At 46.3% G+C, this 12308-nt stretch overlaps 1 pseudogene; it reads left to right on the top strand.

Annotated features, from left to right (window-relative positions):
* The window catches only part of LOC131586325 (uncharacterized), a 1027770-nt pseudogene that overhangs the window by 66276 nt on the left and 949186 nt on the right, over positions 1–12308 (top strand).

Here is a 12308-nt window from a genome sequence, read left to right as displayed (position 1 = left end):
TTTTTCTGCAATTTTGTGGACTTTTCTTGAATTTTGTAGGATATTGATGAGATTTTGTGGGAGTTTTGTGGAATTTTGAGGGATTTTGAGGAGACATGAAGTATTTTGAGGTATTTTCTTAGATTTTGGTGAAATTTGTTGTGATTTTCTGGGATGTTACTGGAGTTCAGTGGGGTTTTGAGAACATTTAATGAATTGTGTGATATTTTTCTGCAATTTTGTGGGATTTTCCTTGAATTTTGTAGGATATTGATGAGATTTTGTGGGAGTTTTGTAAAATTCTGAGGGGATTTGAGGAGACATGAAGTATTTTTGGAATTTTCTTAGATTTTGTGGAAATTTGTTGTGATATTCTTGGACGTTTCTGGAATTTGTAGGGCTTTGGAGAAGATTTCTGCAATTTTGTGGGATTTTTCTTGAATTTTGTGGGATCCTGTGGACAGCTGAAGAATTGTGAGGGATTTGTCTGGAATTTTGTAGAAATTTTGTGGAGATTTGGTGGGATGTTTCTGGAATTTGTAGGGCTTTGGAGAAGATTTCTGCAATTTTGTGGGATTTTTCTTAGATTTTGTGGGATTTTGAGGAGACTTGAAGAATTTTGTGAGATTTTTCTTACATTTTGTGGAAATTTGCATCGATTTTTTTGAGATGTTTCTGGAATTTGGTAGGGTTTTGAGAAGATTTCTGCAATGTTGTGGATTTTTTCTTGAATGTTGTGCAATTTTCTGGAGTTTTGTGGGATTTTGAGGCGACTTGAAGAATTTTGTGGGATTTTCCTTAGATTTTGTGGAAATTTGTGGATATTTAACGGGATGTTTCTGGAATTTGTTAGGGTTTTGGGAAGATTTAGGGATTTTTGGTTTTGTTTTTTCAATTGCGTGCGGGTTCTTTTTGAGTTTTATGTGGTTTTCCAAAGTTTAAATATTTTGTGAGATTTTTGTGGAATTTCGAGTGATTTTGAGGAGACTTAAAGAATTTTGAGGTATTTTCTTAAATTTTGTGGAAGTTTGTGGAGATTTGGTGGGATGTTTCTGGAGTTTGGAAGTTTTTAGGGAAGATGTAGGGAATTTTGTGTGATTATTTTTCTGGAATCTTGAGGGATTTTGAGGAGACTTGAAGAATTTTCTGGGATTTTTCTGAAATTTTGTGGAAATTTGTGGGGATTTGGTGGGATGTTTCTGGAATTTTCTGGTATTTTTTAGAACAGTTATGGAATTGTGTGGGATTTTTCTGCAATTTGGTGGGGTTTTATTTGAATTTTGCAGGATATTGGGGGACTTTGTGGGAGTTTTTTGGAATTTTGAGGGATTTTGAGGAGACATGAAGTATTTTGAGGTATTTTCGTCGATTTTGTGGAATTTTGTTTAGATTTTTTGGGATGTTTCTGGACTTTAGTGGGGTTTCCAGAACATTTTATGAATTGTGTGATATTTTTCTGCAACTTTCTGGGATTTTTCTTGGATTTTGTAGGATATTGGGGAGATTTTGTGGGAGTTTTGTGGAATTTTGAAGGATTTTGAGGAGACATGAAAAATTTAGAGGGATTTTCGTCGATTTTGTGGAAATTTGTTTAGATATTCTGGGATGTTTCTGGAATTTGTTGGGCTTTTGAGAAGATTTCTGCAATTATGTGGGATATTTCTTGAAGTTTTTGGGATCTTGTGGAGAGTTGAAGAACTGTGAGTGATTTTTCTTAGATTTTGTGGAGTTTTGTGGAGTTTTGGTGGGATGTTTCTGGAATTCAGTGGGCTTTTGAGAAGATTTAAGGAATTTTGTGGGATCTTTCTTAAATTTTGTGGGACTTTGTGGAGACTTGAAGAATTTTGTGGGATTTTTCTGGAATTTTCTGGTATTTTGTGGGATTTTGAGGAGACTTGAAGAATTGTGAGGGATTTTTCTTAGATTTTGTGGAATTTTTTTGAGATGTGGTGGGATGTTTCTGGAATTTAGAGGGGTTTTAAAAACATTTAATGAATTGTGTGATATTTTTCTGCAATTTTGTGGGATTTTTCTTGAATTCTGTAGGATAGTGAGGAGATTTTGTGGGAGATTTGTGGGATTTTGACAGATTTTAAGGAGACATGAATAATTATGAGGGATTTTTCTTAGCTTCTTTGGAATTTTGTGGAGATTTTGTGGGATGTTTCTGGAATTTGGTAACATTTTGGGAAGATTCAGGGAATTTTGTGAGATTTTTTTTCTGGAATCTTGAGGGATTTTGAGGAGACTTGAAGAAGTTTGTGGGATTTTTCTGAAGTTTTGTGGAAATTTGTGGCGATTTTGTGGGATGTTTCTGGAATTTTGTGGGACTTTTTTGTACTGTTGTGGAATTTTCTGGTATTTTGTGGGATTTTGAGGAGACTTGAAGAATTGTGAGGGATTTTTCTTTGCTTTTTTGGAATTTTGTGGAGATTTGGTCGGATGTTTCTGGAATTTGCTGAGGTTTTCAGCACACTTAATGAATTGTGTGGGATTTTTCTGCAATTTTGTGGACTTTTCTTGAATTTTGTAGGATATTGATGAGATTTTGTAGGAGTTTTGTAGAATTTTGAGGGATTTTGAGGAGACATGAAGTATTTTGAGGTATTTTCTTAGATTTTGGTGAAATTTGTTGTGATTTTCTGGGATGTTACTGGAGTTCAGTGGGGTTTTGAGAACATTTAATGAATTGTGTGATATTTTTCTGCAATTTTGTGGACTTTTCTTGAATTTTGTAGGATATTGATGAGATTTTGTGGGAGTTTTGTAAAATTCTGAGGGGATTTGAGGAGACATGAAGTATTTTTGGAATTTTCTTAGATTTTGTGGAAATTTGTTGTGATATTCTTGGACGTTTCTGGAATTTGTAGGGCTTTGGAGAAGATTTCTGCAATTTTGTGGGATTTTTCTTAGATTTTGTGGGATTTTGAGGAGACTTGAAGAATTTTGTGAGATTTTTCTTACATTTTGTGGAAATTTGCATCGATTTTTTTGAGATGTTTCTGGAATTTGGCAGGGTTTTGAGAAGATTTCTGCAATGTTGTGGATTTTTTCTTGAATGTTGTGCAATTTTCTGGAGTTTTGTGGGATTTTGAGGCGACTTGAAGAATTTTGTGGGATTTTCCTTAGATTTTGTGGAAATTTGTGGATATTTAACGGGATGTTTCTGGAATTTGTTAGGGTTTTGGGAAGATTTAGGGATTTTTGGTTTTGTTTTTTCAATTGCGTGCGGGTTCTTTTTGAGTTTTATGTGGTTTTCCAAAGTTTAAATATTTTGTGAGATTTTTGTGGAATTTCGAGTGATTTTGAGGAGACTTAAAGAATTTTGAGGTATTTTCTTAAATTTTGTGGAAGTTTGTGGAGATTTGGTGGGATGTTTCTGGAGTTTGGAAGTTTTTAGGGAAGATGTAGGGAATTTTGTGTGATTATTTTTCTGGAATCTTGCGGGATTTTGAGGAGACTTGAAGAATTTTCTGGGATTTTTCTGAAATTTTGTGGAAATTTGTGGGGATTTGGTGGGATGTTTCTGGAATTTGCTGGATTTTTTAGAACAGTTATGGAATTATGTGGGATTTTTCTGCAATTTGGTGGGATTTTTCTTGAATTTTGCAGGATATTGGGGGGATTTTGTGGGAGTTTTTTGGAATTTTGAGGGATTTTTAAGAGTCATGAAGTATTTTGAGGTATTTTCTTAGATTTCGTGGAAGTTTGTGGGGGGTTTGTGGGATGTTACTGGAATTTGGTGGGGTTTTGAGAAGCTTTCTGCAATTTTGTTGGAGTTTTTTCTGGATTTTTGTGGGATTTTGTGGAGACTTGAAGAATTTTGAGGGATTTTTCTTAGATTTTGTGGTATTTTGTGGAGATTTGGTGGGATGTTTCTGGAATTTGTTTTTGAAATTTACAGATTACTCTTTTTTCCCAGAGAGAGAGGAGGAAGAGAAAGAGAGAGATAACATGAAGAGGACATCATAACAATATCAAAGCCAGTGAGGAAAAGAGTTAAGTTTTAGATGAAGAAGAGAGAATAAGGAGATGCTTTAATTAAGCTGAAATATTTTTCTGTTAAAGCTATGGAGATGGACAATAGTGTTCTGAAAAAGAGCTCCTTTAATTCCTGACAGAGTATATTGGGAGGAATGGAGTCTTCAAAGTGTGGATTTTGAGCAAAAAGTGAAATGGTTGTGATGCTGTGACATAATGAAACAGAGGGAGAAAAGTAATAGTTGAAGATTTGTGGCCTTTTGAGAGGCAAAGAGAAAACTTCTGTTTCCAGGGGAGGCTCACAAAAACAGATGAAGAGAACTTCTGCCTTTGAATAACTCATCCTTAAAAATGACATCCCTGGACTCATTGACCCATACACACCTCAGAGTGATGTGAAATGGGAGGAGTGAACTCTAATGACAGATTTCCGGGCAGCTGGCATCAGAGAAATAGAAAACTATAACAGAAATAGTTTTCTCGTGAGAAACTCCATAGATTAGCAGAAGCAGCCTTCTGTTTCTCTACAAAGACTGATGAAAAGACTCTAGCAGGAACTGAGACTGTTTTAAACACCAAAGTTCCAAAGTTTTTTGTCTCTATGTTGTCATGTGAACAAGGGAATGGTGGGAAGTGGGGGATAAAAGGGTTTTCTGGAAGTTTATTCTGGTGTTCTTATTCTTGTAGTTTTGTTAATAAACTTTCTTTATTTCCTTTTAAGTTTTAAGCCTGTTTTGCTCTTGTTCTAATCCATATCTCACAGCAAGAAATAAGTAAGTTTTCTAGTAATTTTTTAGTTACTGCTTTAAAACCATGACAATGTGAAAGAACAATTCCTCTTCTTGGTTTAAGACCAAAACTGCAACACTTAAAGTTGTTTTATTAAGCCATGGAGACAGAGAGAAGACTGTGGACTAAGGCAGTGGCTGAGGTTGCTGTATCTTAATGAAGAGCTGTCAGTACCAAGTTGTTACTCAATTTTTTGCTGCTTTGGGCAGAATATTCAAAAGATAGACAACTTCTGACAAGCAGTAATCCTTTCCTTATACCCCAAGTATTTGGATGCTTCAGGACATTTATCACAGCTGCCAAAACTGGATTCACAACCTGTGGGTTTCAAAAGGAGAGCGAGATTTTGCCTGTTCTTGCTTTGGGAAAAGGGGAAAATATTCTCATTCCTTCTTCTCTTTCTTTGCCTACATCTTTTTCACCGACTTTTGACTGGACTCAGCTCAGTGATAAACCATCCACAGGAGCAGCCAGGGCTCCTTGTGGCTCTTTCCTAGTGAGGAAGCTGTGCTGAAGCCACACCTCCTGTAAAATGCACTCAGCATTTTACATTCTGAGCTTTCCTATCAGCCTCCCACATCTCAGCCATTCTGTGCTGGGAAATGACAGACAGGGCTGCAGAGTGATGGGGGGAGGAGGGGAGAGGAGACAGTGCTTCGTTTAATTATCCCACTTCAGCCTGATTGCTGCAGTGTTATCTTAAAAGTAAAAAGATTTAGAAACTAGATTTCTGGTAATTAGCACTGAGAATATTGTAATGCCAGCACCCAGCCTCTTTCACCGAGGATTTACTTCTCTGGGATGAAATTGCCAGGCTCTCACATCCTCTGATCTCCTCAGAGAACCAGCTCTCACACGTGCTGGCAGACAGCATCTCTGGGCTCAGGATCAGGGGCAGGTAGCAAAGAGGGGACTCTGTCTGTCGGGGCTGGGGAAGATCCATCTCATCCTTCAGGAGGGATCCCACGCTGCCAGTGCTGCACCAGAGTGTTTGCAGGCACTGCTGTCACCACATCCTGATGTGAAACTGCTGCCATTTACTGCCCTGGCTGAGGCTGGAGTCCAGCACACATAATAAGAGAGGAATTTTAAGCAAGTAGTCAAGAGTGAAGGGAGTGTGAGTGTCAGATATTGATGATACAGTGTGCCCAGTCTGCAGCTGCACTACTGGGGGAAACCGAAAGAAAGTATCACAAAAGCAGCAGGCATCACAGATTGCCTTTCACTCTTTCCTGGACAAAAGATATATTTAGGTAATAATTCACAAAGAATTAGGCTGTATGAACCTTCTTGAGGAACTGTGCTTGTAACACAGGCAATGGTAAAATACCAGCAAAAGCTGCAGCACACTCAGGCAGCAGACACTGTCTGAGACAGAGCAGAACAAAGCATTTGGATCCCCAAAATGACTGCTCACATGAGACCACAACCTCCTGATCACTCCCTAGGTTTGTACCCATTTGGGGGGATATTTTGGAATATATCTTGGCACAAGCAAGCATGTGCATCAAAACCAAGGAGTTTGCCAAAGAGAAATAGAGGGAACTTGCTACCCACCAGCTGTGATCCTGGCCAGGAGCTTGGGCAATAGCACATAAACAACTGTTTTCATTTGCTGAGTGGTGCTGTGACACAGGGGTGAGCGGTGACATGAAGCTTTTCATGTGGCCGTGATCTGCTTTCAAAGCTCTGTAAACAGCTCTTAGCTGAAAAAATCATGTAACTTTTTTTTTTTTTTTCCCCTTTGTTGCACGCAGTTCATCCTCAGAGGAAGAGGAGCCCCTGTGCTCATCTGGGCCTGGGAACAGCAGCTCCCTTGAACACAGCAGGCATTCAACCTGAGGCTGAGCAGATTCAAGCACTGAGCCACAAAGCTGTAAGTGTGCAGGCTTGCCTTGCATAAAGAGGGAATTGTGAGTTGTTAGCTGAGGGAGATAGCTGCTGGTTGGAAATAAGAGAAAATGCATTAATAGAAATTCAATTTAAGTTAAGAAAAAAAAAATAGCAGACCAGCCTAGTTAATTTCATAAGGATTCGTGAGTAAAAAAGTAAGACCTTTAGTTAGGAATTAATTGCACACTTATGACCTGAGGCAACAGTCAGAACTTGCTGAAAAAAAAAAGGCACATGTCATTAAATTTAATAATGCTTAATTATAGAATCATAAATATTTGAGATTGGAAAGGCGCATCAAGTCACTTAAGTCTCCCTCCTTATCAATGCAAGACTGTTCCCTGTTGCACATATGCTGGTATGTTTTCTACAGACTATTAGAACCCATTGGCAGGAGGATTTGCCTTAAATTCCGCAGTTTTCTCTTTCTTAATTTCATTCCATTACTCCCTGATATACCTGCTTGTTTCCTGCTGAGCAATTCCTTTCCTTCCCTAGTGTGTGTGTCAGTCAAATATTTGTGGATGGTTGGAATGCCTCTCCTTAGTTATCACTTAGCCAAACTAGACATATTTATTTAGTTCTTTTAATCTTCCTCATAGGTAAATCCCTCTAGTCCCTTAATTATTTTGTTGCTCTTTTCTGAACTCTCTCTTTCCAAACCCTTCTTGTAGTCATATTAAATGCAGTATCCTAGTTCTTGTCATCCAGAACCATGGAAAAATCAGGGGTGCTGTTGCATCTCTGTTGCAATGTGATGTGTCTGACCCACTATAATATTTTTTCCCCTGATCTATCATGCTGAGCACCATGCAAGGCTGTAGAGAGGTCAAGACAACCTCTGTTTTTAAAACTCTTTTAAAACAACTTTCTTTTCTTTTGTTAGAATTGTGTGTGCTGCACTCCAGCAGGCCGTCGTCGTGTCCTGGGAGCAACACCTGTCTGTGTCCATTCCTCATGGCCAAAGTGCCACAGGATCAGCATGGAGTCCTTTCCGGAGGAGAGGAAATGGCCTTGGAGTCCAGCAGGGAGGAGCTGGAGCCAGTGTCCCTGCAAAGGGCCAAGAGCCGTGTGGCTGTGGCCCTCGGGGACCCGGTGCAGGGGTGCCACTGGCGGTGCCAGGCTGCTGCTGGGAGCCGATGACTTTCCAGGTGCCTTCCCGGCCGGACGATGGGCTGGGATGTGGCGCTGAGCCCCGACAGCGAGGGTCCCCCTCTGGGTGCCGCTTTGGGCTGCCGTGTGCCCTCAGGGAGCTGCCCCAGAGGTGCTGCAGAGCGGCCGGGGCCGGCTCAGCCTGCAGGGCCAGCGCAGGCCGTGGGGCAGCCCGTGCAGCTCCCTTGGGGCGCCGGGCAGGCCGCGGGGCAGCCGCCATCTGCAGCCCTGCACTGCTGGCAGCGGGCGCTGATCCTGCAGCTGTGCCACCAGGCAGGAGCAGCGGAACAGCCCCCGCAGCGCCCGCAGCACCTGCAGCCCCCGCAGCACCTGCAGCACCTGCAGCCCCCACAGCACCTGCCTCAAGAGCGAGCGGCCTTTCCTGTGGGGAAGCGGCTGCCCAGGAGAAGAGACATCTTCCACCATGGCTTGGGCTGCCAGAGGGCCAGGACCGACACAGAATTGCTCTTGCGGGCACAGCTCGGGCTCCTGGCACTCCACCCAAGCTTCTCAAGGGACAGGCAGCAGGATTCCCTCTTGGGCTAAATCTGCCAGTCTCTGCTGCCTGGCCTCTTCTCCTTCCTCATGCAGCTCCAGGACGCTCACCTCATCCCAGTCATCATCCTCCCACTGCCAGGGCTTGAGCTGGCTGCACAGGATGCCGCAGTATTCCCTGCTGTCCTGAGCCAGCTCTCCATCACTGTCATCATCCCAGCTGGATCTGGAGAATTTTCTCTTTGCTTTGCCTCCAGTCACCTCCTGGCCATCCTGGGACAGCTCTTGCTTGCGGCAAGCTTCCCAGTCCAAGAGTGCCCGGCGGCTCGTGCCTTCTCCTGGGGACAGCTGCTGCTCAGGAGATTCTTCCCAATCTGAGAATTCCTGACAGTGATCGCTGTCTGCCTGCCACGGCTCCTGCTCCCTACACTCGTCCCACTCGGAGACAACTGGGGAGGGTTCTTGCTCCCTGCCCTCATCCCAGTCCTGGAAATGCCAGGAGCTCCCCCATACTTGGACCAGCTCTTGCTCAAGGCCTTCATCCCACTCAGAGAGCTCCTGGCAGCTATGGGCTTCTCCTGGGGACAGCTGTGGCTCAGTGCAGGCTTTCCCTGGAGTCCCTTGCTGGAACTTGTTCATTTCTTCTTGGCAGAGCTCTGGCTCTTCCTCAGCGCAGGACTCCACGGCTCCTCTCCTCCCTCTGCTTGCCCTCTCAGCCTCCTCCTGCTGCTCCCTCAAGGCCTGGGCTCTCTGTGAGCCGGGCCCGGGCCTGGAGGGCTGGGAGTTGGGCTTCGCCTTCTCCTCCTCCGTGCCTGCAGTCCTCTGGCACACACAGGTACCTGGACACAGCCACTGTCCTGGGACTGACCCAGGCCCCACAGGCCCTTTATATACCCCCCAGCCGGGGCGGGGCTCTGCCATGTCACAATGGACTTCGGGCACCGCAAGGTCCCGCGTCACCACGGGCCCTGACACACCGTGCCTGTGTCACAAAGGCCACCCCAGCACCCTGTGCCTGTGTCACAAAGGCCATCCCGGCACCCCATGCCTGTGTCACAAAGGCCACCCTGGCACCCCGTGCCTGTGTCACAAAGGCCACCCCAGCACCCTGTGCCTGTGTCACAAAGGCCATCCCGGCACCCCATGCCTGTGTCACAAAGGGCACACCAGCACCCCATGCCTGTGTCACAAAGGCCACCCCGGCACCCCGTGCGTGTGTCACAAAGGCCACCCTGGCACCCTGTGCCTGTGTCACAAAGGCCACCCTGGCACCCCGTGCCTGTGTCACAAAGGGCACACCAGCACCCCATGCCTGTGTCACAAAGGCCACCCCAGCACCCCGTGCCTGTGTCACAAAGGCCACCCTGGCACCCCATGCCTGTGTCACAAAGGCCACCCCAGCACCCTGTGCGTGTGTCACAAAGGCCACCCCGGCACCCCGTGCCTGTGTCACAAAGGCCACCCCGGCAGCCCTTCAACAGCCCAAGGCACCAGGAGCGGGCTGGAGCAGCCCAGGCCTTGGGGGATTGCAGCCCCTTCTTCTGAGCCCCTCCTTCAAATGATCAGGAGTGGCTGGGGCCAAGTGAAGGTGCAAAAGGAGACCGTGTGTGTCTTCCTTTGAAAGACAGGGGCCTGCTAAGGGAGGCAGGAGGCTCCTTTGCAATGGAAAATGTAAACCCCCTCGCTCCCAATTATTATCCCTTTGAAAGGCACTCTCTGGCAAAGATAGGAGGACAGGAAGAACAGTTTGTGCTGCTTTTGCATGAATTTCTATTTGGTGAGCAGGGAAGAAGCCCCCCATGGAAATGATTTTACTGAGAGGAGCTGCTAAGCGAGAGCTGCCTCTGTGCCAAGCAAAATCCAAGAGCTGGCTAGCTGTGGGAACTGACTACCTATTAAAGCATTTAAATAGCTGGATCCACCTCTGTGAGATTGACATTTTGCAGACAGGCAAGCCCGGGAAATCTCTCTCTTGCTTCCACCTTTGAGGAGGTACCCGGCTGTCGGTCGGGCCGGGCCCCGCTGCACTGCGGCCCTTGCAGTCGTGCTTACAGTGGCCACAACAATCCTTAAAACTTCAGGGTCCCCTGACACCTGGGAAACCGAGGAGGAAATTAAAGGAGCGGGTTCGCTGGAGTCCCCAAAACCAACTGGAATAGGAAAATCAAGTAGGGATGAGGCCCATAAAGCCTGCACAGCACAGGAGCAAAGTGCAAAGACCAGGACTAGGGGCAGACGCAACAATATCTAGGGGAGGTGTGAGGGCACAGTCTGAGGGCATGGGTCCAGACACAGACTGGGGTTAGAAAGATGCAAAATACTGTGACAAATTGCAACCAATCGGGGGAGAGATACGGGAAGATTCTAGAAACATAACTTTCAGTGGGGTGACTTGATGAACGTATGAATTGCCATCAAGCCTTTGGCAAGTGCTTCCCAAGGCTTGAACTCAAAGCCTGCTGCTTCAGGGCTGAAGTCTTTCTGGCCCCGTGTCCCAGAAGGGCTGAATCGCACAGGCTCGGCCTGGTGGGGTCGGGTCAGCCCCGGCAGTGACCGGGTGGGGACGGGAGGCTGCGGGACCCCAGTTGAGGCTGGGCCGGACCACGGCTGCTCACACCTTTGTCCTCACACCTTGCTGAGCCTAAGCCATGCCCCGCTGCCGGCCCCCGCCGAGCTGGAGTCCGCTGGGCTCTGGGAGGAGCTCCGGGTGGGTCCAGGCCCCCTCGGCCGCGGTAATTGAAAGAAATTGGCCAGGAGACAAGACTCCTGTTTGATGCCTTTATTAGGATTCAGCTCTTGGGGTGGGGGGGACCCAAGGGATTGCTTGCACCATGGCCGTTCCCACACTGTCAGCTCCAAAGAGGAGGCACAATTCAGCTTTGCAGCACACGCTGCAGAGCTGGGGCTTCCGTCCTCATGAGAGTAGCCAGGAGGCCTGTCATGCTGTTTCGCTGTCTAGGGCTGTCAGTCCTTTCCAGTCCTCTTTAGGTCATGGTGATGCAGGAAGATGGTTTCTAAGCAGGTTTAGGTGATACAGGGAGATGATCTTTCATCATAGCTTGCTAGAATATGTTTCCTTGTCCTTTTATTCCTCTGTTAGCTCATTGTTTTGGTGTCCTGCATGCCTTAGTTTGCATATTACTCGGTTTCACAGCTTCCTGGGAGTTTCTTTGTTATAGCATGGCACAGCATCCATGGGAGTTGCCTCATTCTGTGGCATACCTTTCTAATGGGTTGCTTTTGTTAGTCTGATTTAGCCCCCATGGGAGCAGCTCTGTTACATGGTAGCAGGGAAGTAAGGGGAAAGGGTACAGGAATGTCTCATAAGAACCTTTAAAACACTTCAGAAACTGGTAAGTAATTAACATTACTAATAACCATCGGAGTATACAAGGGGTACAAGGTTTACAAATGGGATAAGAACATTAACTGTACCTAACTAATCACAGTATTTTATCCTGGGGGGATTTCTTGAGAGATTTTATTCATGACATGTGCCTGCAAGGATGTGGCACCTCTCTGAGCTGGGGGAGAGGCCAGGGCTGCACAGGGGGGATGTTGTTGGCAGCTCCATGAGGATGCTCTGGGACGCTGCCCTGGGGTGTCCAGCACAGTGGGGATGGATCAGCCCCTGCTCTGCTGCTCCTTCCCGTCTCCCCCAGGGACCTTGCAGAGCCCCAGCCATGCTGTTTGCCCCCAGCCTGCCCACGGCCACCCTGGGGCTGCTCACGGGGGTTTTCTGTGCTGAGCTTTGGCCTGGGCGTGTTCTTGAGAGAGCCTGGGCAAGGAGCCTGGAGCCCCCAGGCCCTGCCCTGAGGCGTCAGCGCTGCCCCAGCAGTGCCCATGGCCTGTCCCTGCTGCAGCCCCGGCACTGCCACCCCCAGGGCTGTGCCCGGCCCCGAGAGCACTCAGGCCCTGCAGCAACACCAGGGCCAGGAGGGCAGCAGGGCAGTGGCACGGGAGCAGCACTGGCAACACCAAGTGCTGCTGCTCCTGGGCACAGCTGCTGTGCCAGCACT

This window comes from Poecile atricapillus, chromosome 19, assembly GCF_030490865.1.
Source record: "Poecile atricapillus isolate bPoeAtr1 chromosome 19, bPoeAtr1.hap1, whole genome shotgun sequence".
Classification (NCBI taxonomy): domain Eukaryota; kingdom Metazoa; phylum Chordata; class Aves; order Passeriformes; family Paridae; genus Poecile; species Poecile atricapillus.
The sequence above is the reverse complement of the archived record's forward strand: the minus strand, read 5'-3'. Positions and strand labels throughout refer to the sequence as shown.